This window comes from Petaurus breviceps, unplaced genomic scaffold, assembly GCF_028583685.1.
Source record: "Petaurus breviceps papuanus isolate PSGF00001 unplaced genomic scaffold, PetGlider_PUasm1.0 90994, whole genome shotgun sequence".
NCBI lineage: Eukaryota > Metazoa > Chordata > Mammalia > Diprotodontia > Petauridae > Petaurus > Petaurus breviceps.
In genome coordinates this window covers 6,810,432-6,816,904 of record NW_027187393.1, presented here as the reverse complement: position 1 = coordinate 6,816,904, position 6,473 = coordinate 6,810,432, and positions in this window count along the sequence as shown.

The following is a 6,473-nucleotide window of genomic DNA, read 5'->3' as shown; positions in this document are numbered from 1 at the left end:
AGTAATTTAGAAGAGAAAAGTTACTAAATACTAAGGAAGAGGGTGATGGGATTCTGGGGTGTGGAGGGGGAATGTTGCACACAAGTGAATGTGCCCTTTGGGGACTATACCTGTTCCCCAAACCACATCCTGGGAACATTGTGCAGATCAGCAAGTTACAGTGTTCTCTCTGCACAGAATTCCATCCTCTTGGACCTCCACTTCAAAACTCCTGCTCATCCTTAAAACCCCAGTTCAAATGCCAACCTCCAGGAAGCTTCCCCTACCCTAGGTTAGCAATGATCTTCCCCCTCCTCCCCACCCATAAAGATCACTTTGTATCTTCCTTAGGAATGTGTAACTTTTATTCTGGCTGCTTATGAATGTTCCATAGCCTTCTACTAGACCAGATGTAAGTCCCCACAGGTCAGAAACTTCCATGTCTATCTGCTTCTAGCTTCACCAGGCACCTAGCCTTCTGAAAGCTTACTGTCTCCCTGGTCAGTCAGTCAAGAGACATTTATTGCTTGCTCTGTACCAAACACTGGGTACTGTGGGAAATGTGAGGGACCTACCTACTATGACTTTAAATTGATATGACTAATTTCAAAGATAAACAAAATAAACTTATTTATGTAAATGAGTAACCATCTTGGAAGCCTCTACAGTAATCTCAAAGAGGCAAGCATTGCTCCAAGCAATTCCATAATTCCTCTGATTTTTCCACTTCTGTTTTTCCCCCAGCCCACAAAGTCTTTTATGCTGGCTTAATCTTCATGAACATCTCTGGTCACATTATTTGGATGCTGAAAACATTTTCCATCACTGCCTGAATTAAGTTCAAATAACAGCTTGTCATTCAAGGCCTTTCAGTCTGGCTTCAACCTACCTTTCTATGATCCTCTGTGCATTCCCTATACCGCCCTCCCCCCCCCCCCCAGCCACACTTGGACCAAACCCGCTTTCTTGAACACACCTTGTTCTTTGCTTTCCTCATTACTTTTGTTCATGCCTGAAATGCACTCCTTTCTCCACCCATCCATCTCTGCCTTTTGAAGTTCTGCTGGTCTTTCAAGGTCCAAGTTAAATGCTACTTCCATAAAACTTTGGGTCTCCCTAGCTAGTAGGAATCTCCCCTTTTCTGAACTCTTCTATTTCAGACCTTTCAAGTATTTCAATTCTAGTTTATATACTACTTATTTTTATCTGTCACATCTATTAGACTGTAAACTCTGTGAGAGCAGGGCCTAGTTTCATTCTCTTGTTAAGTTTCTCAGCACCAGGTTCCATAAATGGTGAGTGCTTGATCAGTTTTTTTAAAATACAGAATTTGAGCCATAACCTCCCCCCCAAAAAAAAAATCAGTCCATTTTAGAGTTATTTTCCCTAAAAGTATTTCCAAGTTTAATCACCCACCTTTACCAGACATGGTTTCAAATTACACTTGGCTGTTTCTGGAAATCAAATTCTTTCTCAAAGAATGAATATCTCTCATGATAGAGGATATTCAAAAGAATGTCCTGAAAAAATTCCAAAAATGCTTTGAGGAAAGGCAGTCTCACTGGACAGTATATGGCAGGGATGGGGAATCTGCAACCTGCAGGCCACATGTGGCCCTCTAGACCCTCAAATGAGGCCCTTTGAGTACAAGTTTTACAGAACAAATCCTTTTATTAAGGGGATTTGTTCAGTGAAATTTAGATTCAGTCACACAAATGATTTAGGCACCAAAGTCTTAATCTCAGCCATACTCAAGACTTGGGTAGGGTCTTTAGGAGACTCGATTGGAGCTTTGTGTAGTTAAAGTAAGTTAGCAATTCACTACCCAGTGTAAATGAGAATTAGGTAGTTGTATTATCCCTGTTGTACATGTGAGGAAACGGGCTCAACAAACTTGCCCAGTGAGTTAGAGCTTGAACACATGCCTTCAGACTTAAGGCCAGTCTTTCTGCTGTATCACATGTAAGATGGAGAGTTTACTTTCATGGAATTTATATGCCAGAGTCAGGAAAATCCACTCAGTTTGGATTATTAGGAGGGAAATGAATTCATTTTCCAAATGCCATTTCGCTGCGACTTCCATAGCTCTATCATGGGAAATCATTGAATACGATTTGTTTTGCCCTCTGGTGGCTAAAGTTTGCCAATGCATTCTCTGTAACGGACACGATATGGATGTTTGAATATACAAAGTGATAGGACAAGTTTTCTTATTGGGCTTGGGATCGATCATGAGATTTAGAGCAGGAAGGAACATAAAACATCTAGTCTATCTCCTGCGCCCTCCCCCTTTTTTAAACAGATGAAGAAGCAGGCATAGAAGTTACAAGTGACTTGCCCAAGGTCACACAGCTAGAAAGGAGAACCTGTGGTTTTCCCCTTTTGTTCTGATTCTTCCTTTGCAACATGACTAATGTGGAAATATGTCTAAAAGGGTTGTACATGTATAGCCTATATCAGATTGCATGCCATTTTGGGGAAGGGGGAGGGGAAGGGAGAAAAAAATTTGGAACTCCTCATAGTGAATGTTGGAAACTATCTTTACGTGTAATTGGTAAAAATAAAATACTATTAAGTGTGGACAAAAATGTAGGAGAACCAACCAACCATGATTCAAATCAATGTTTCCTCCAGATCCCAGTGACTTCTCTATTGTCTTATGATTTCCTAGTCACATCACATGTGGGAGAACTGAATGTGAAATTAATTTAGTATTTTATTTTTCCCCAATAACATGTAAAAGCAATTTTTAACATTCATTTTTAAAAATTTTGAGTTCCAAATTCTCTCCCTCCTTAGCTCTCCCCCCCTCACTGAGAAAGCAATTTAATATGTTATACATATGTAGTCATGCAAAACATTTCCATATTAGTCATGTGAAAAACAGACCAAAAAAACCCCCAGAAGGTAAAAAAAAAAGTATGTTTCAATCTGCATTCAGACTCATTCAGTTCTTTCTCCAGGGATGGATAGCATTTTTCATTATAAGTCCTTCAAAATTGTCTTGGATCATTGTATTCCTGAGAGCAGCTAAGTCATTCACAGTTGGTCATCGTACAATAGCGCTGTTACTGTGTCAGATTTGAAATTCTATCTTTAATCGAAGGACTGGTCAGCTTAGTAGAGCCCTGGGCCTGGTGAGACATTCATTCAACATTTATTAAGCACCTACTACATTCAGGATACTGTGTTAGGCCTAATGGGGTAAAAGGGTGAAGGGAGGAAGATATAAAGAGGAAGACACAACCTTTGCTTTCAGGGAGTTCAGATTCTATTAAGGGAGATCAGATATACACAGAAATGACTCTAACACAAGGCTGTATTGGATAGGGGCCACAAGAATTACAAAAATTCACAGGAGATAGAACTTCTTAGGGGAGAAAGGAGAGGCAGTTAGGGAACATCAATAGTAGCTCACATAGTAGCCAAGTGTAATTTGAAACCATGTCTGGTAAAGGTGGGTGATTAAACTTGGAAATACTACTTTTAGGGAAAATAACTCTAAAATGGACTGATTTTTTTGGGGGGGGGGAGGTTATGGCTCAAATTCTGTATTTTAAAAAAACTGATCAAGCACTCACCATTTATGGAACCTGGTGCTGAGAAACTTAACAAGAGAATGAAACTAGGCCCTGCTCTCACAGAGTTTACAGTCTAATAGATGTGACAGATAAAAATAAGTAGTATATAAACTAGAATTGAAATACTTGAAAGGTCTGAAATAGAAGAGTTCAGAAAAGGGGAGATTCCTACTAGCTAGGGAGACCCAAAGTAGAGGAAGTGGCATTTGAGCTGGACTGTGAAGGATGAGTAAACTGTTACAAGCAGAGATGGGAGATTGGAGGGTGCTGGAAACATGGGGTGGGGATGGGGGACCTCCAGGAAGAGAGAAGCACCAACATATTTTTTGAAGTGGCCATTACAGGAATTTGTTTTGCTTGTCTATGCTTATTTGTTACAAGGGTTCTTTCTTCCTTTCTTTTTCTTCCTTCCTTCTTTCTTTTTCTCCTTCCTTTCTTTCCCTCCTTTTCTTTCTTTCTAGGGAGAAGGGAGAAAAAATAAAAAATAATAGAAAAAATACTGAACTGAAAGAGAAAGTCATGAAAAGGAACAGATGTGGGACTTTGAAAGTCAGTTGGTACCAAACTGAAGAGAAATCAAGGTATGGTGGGAAAGAGTGTCTTCCATATATTTTGTGTTGTTGTTCAGTCATTTTTCAGTCATGTCCAACTCTTTGTCTCCAGCTCATTTTACAGATGAGAAAACTCAGGCAAACAGGGTTAAGTGACTTGCCCAGGGTCACATAGTTAGTAAGTGTCTGAGGCCGGATTTGAACTCAGGAAGATGAGTTGATATCTTGACTCCAGGTCCAGCACTCTATCTACTGTCACTTAGTTGCCCCTTCACATAGTAGTCATTCAACAAATTTAATAAATGTTGAATTAAATTAAGCCCTGCCCTTGAAGCCAGAAAACCTGGGTTCAAGTTCCAGGTCAAGTGCTTACAAGCTATTTATCACTCAGCAAACCACTTAACCTATCTAAGCTTTAGTTTTCTCCTCTGTTAAATGGGGAAGGAGGACATCTGAACATAGGGTTCTTGTGAAGATCAAATGAGCTGTTCCTTTGTAAAGTACTTTGTAAACCCCAAGCACTATGGAAATGTCAGCTCTTACTTTTCAGGCGGGCCATTTGAGGTCGTTTACAAACTCAGGCATCAAAATGAAAACTGTATTTCCAGATGTTTTTTGTTGTTGTTGAGAAACTGAAACCAGGTCCCTGCTTGCCAGGTGATCAGGGTGAGCCTAGGGTCTAGTCTGCCCACTGCTTTTTTTCAGCTCTCTGACCACGTGAGCAGGGAGGGATGTGTAGGGGCAGATACAAGGCCCCATACCTTCAGTCACTAACTGCCAGGAGGAAGCACAGATTCCCAGGGAAGGGGCTGAGGTCCGATCCAAGTCTGACGTTGCTGTTCTTTGTTGCCACAGCCAAGAGTTTAACTCAAGTTAACAAGCATTTGCCAATTGTATACTTTGTGACAGTGTATACAAGACAACATGCAAGTAACTATACAAATGATACATAATATACATTATGTATATAGTCTGTGTATATATGTGTGTGTATGTATATGTATACGGGTACATATATTCATACATATAAATGTATATTAAATGTATATAAGTATAAATTAAATTTAAACATATTAAATATTAAATTTAATTAAATATATTACATTTCTCTTCTCCTGGCTAAACAACCCCAGTTACCTCAACTGATCCTCTTATGGCCCGGTCCTCCTCAATCTTAGTGACTTCCCTCTGAGATTATCTTTGATTTATCATAGATAGATAGATATTGATATACCTACATATATACACATACATACACATATATGTATAAATGTGCATATAGATATGATAAACTGAAAATATATGGGCTAAATTAAAGAGATATATCTCTGATATATATAGATTATTGATTTACATATATTAGAGAGAGAGATGATATATCCAGTTGATAGATAGATATAATAACTGGAGATGTTTAACTAGGAGAAGAAAAATTTAAGAGGAGGGACAAGTAGGGGTCTTCAAGTATGTGAAAACCTGTCAAGTGGAAGAATGTTTAGATTTGTTCTGCTTGGCTCCAGAGCTAGAAGCAATGGATGGTAGTTGCAGACAGGAAGATTATGGGGAGGGAGAGAAAGCATTTATTAAGTTCCTACTATGTGTTGGACACTATGCTAAGTGCTTTATAAATATTACCTCATTTGATTCTCACAACAACCCTGGAAAGTAGGTGTTATGACAGATGAGGAAACTGAGGCAGACAGAGGTTAAGTGACTTGCTCAGGGTCACACATCTAGTAAGTATTTGAGGCTGATGTCTTTCATCTGCCCCAAAGCAACCACTTCCATCTCTGCTAGCATAAGGCAACTTCTATTTTCCACTGCCAGCCCAATCTCCTCAACTGGGTTATAGAAAACCTCTGAAGAGCAATCCTCCCTTTGGCATAAAGCCTCCTATCTCCTGCAGTACCTGTCCTTTAATGGCATAGTAGTGGTTCCCTTTACTCAGTAACATTCTCAGACTGCTAATACCATTCACATCCCAGTTTTATCTATCCTGCTCCCAACTCTCTGCTAAACTCCAGTCTTGAATCTCCAACTGCCCTTCAGACATCTCATACTGGATTCCAGTAGACATCTTAAACTCTTATGTCCAAAATGTAACTCATTATCTTTTCCCTTAACCCCCCCACCCCATCCCCCATCTTCCCAGTCCCTCAGTTTTGCAACCTAGAAGTCATCCTGGACTCCTCTCACCCTCCACCCCACCATATTCGATCATTTATTGTCAAGGTCTGTCAATTTCAACTTTGCAACATCTCTGGTATACAATGCAGCAAGGCCCTCAGCACCTCATACCTGGACTATCGTAATATCCTTCTGTGGGCCTCAAGTCTCCCTACTCCAATCCATCATCCATTCA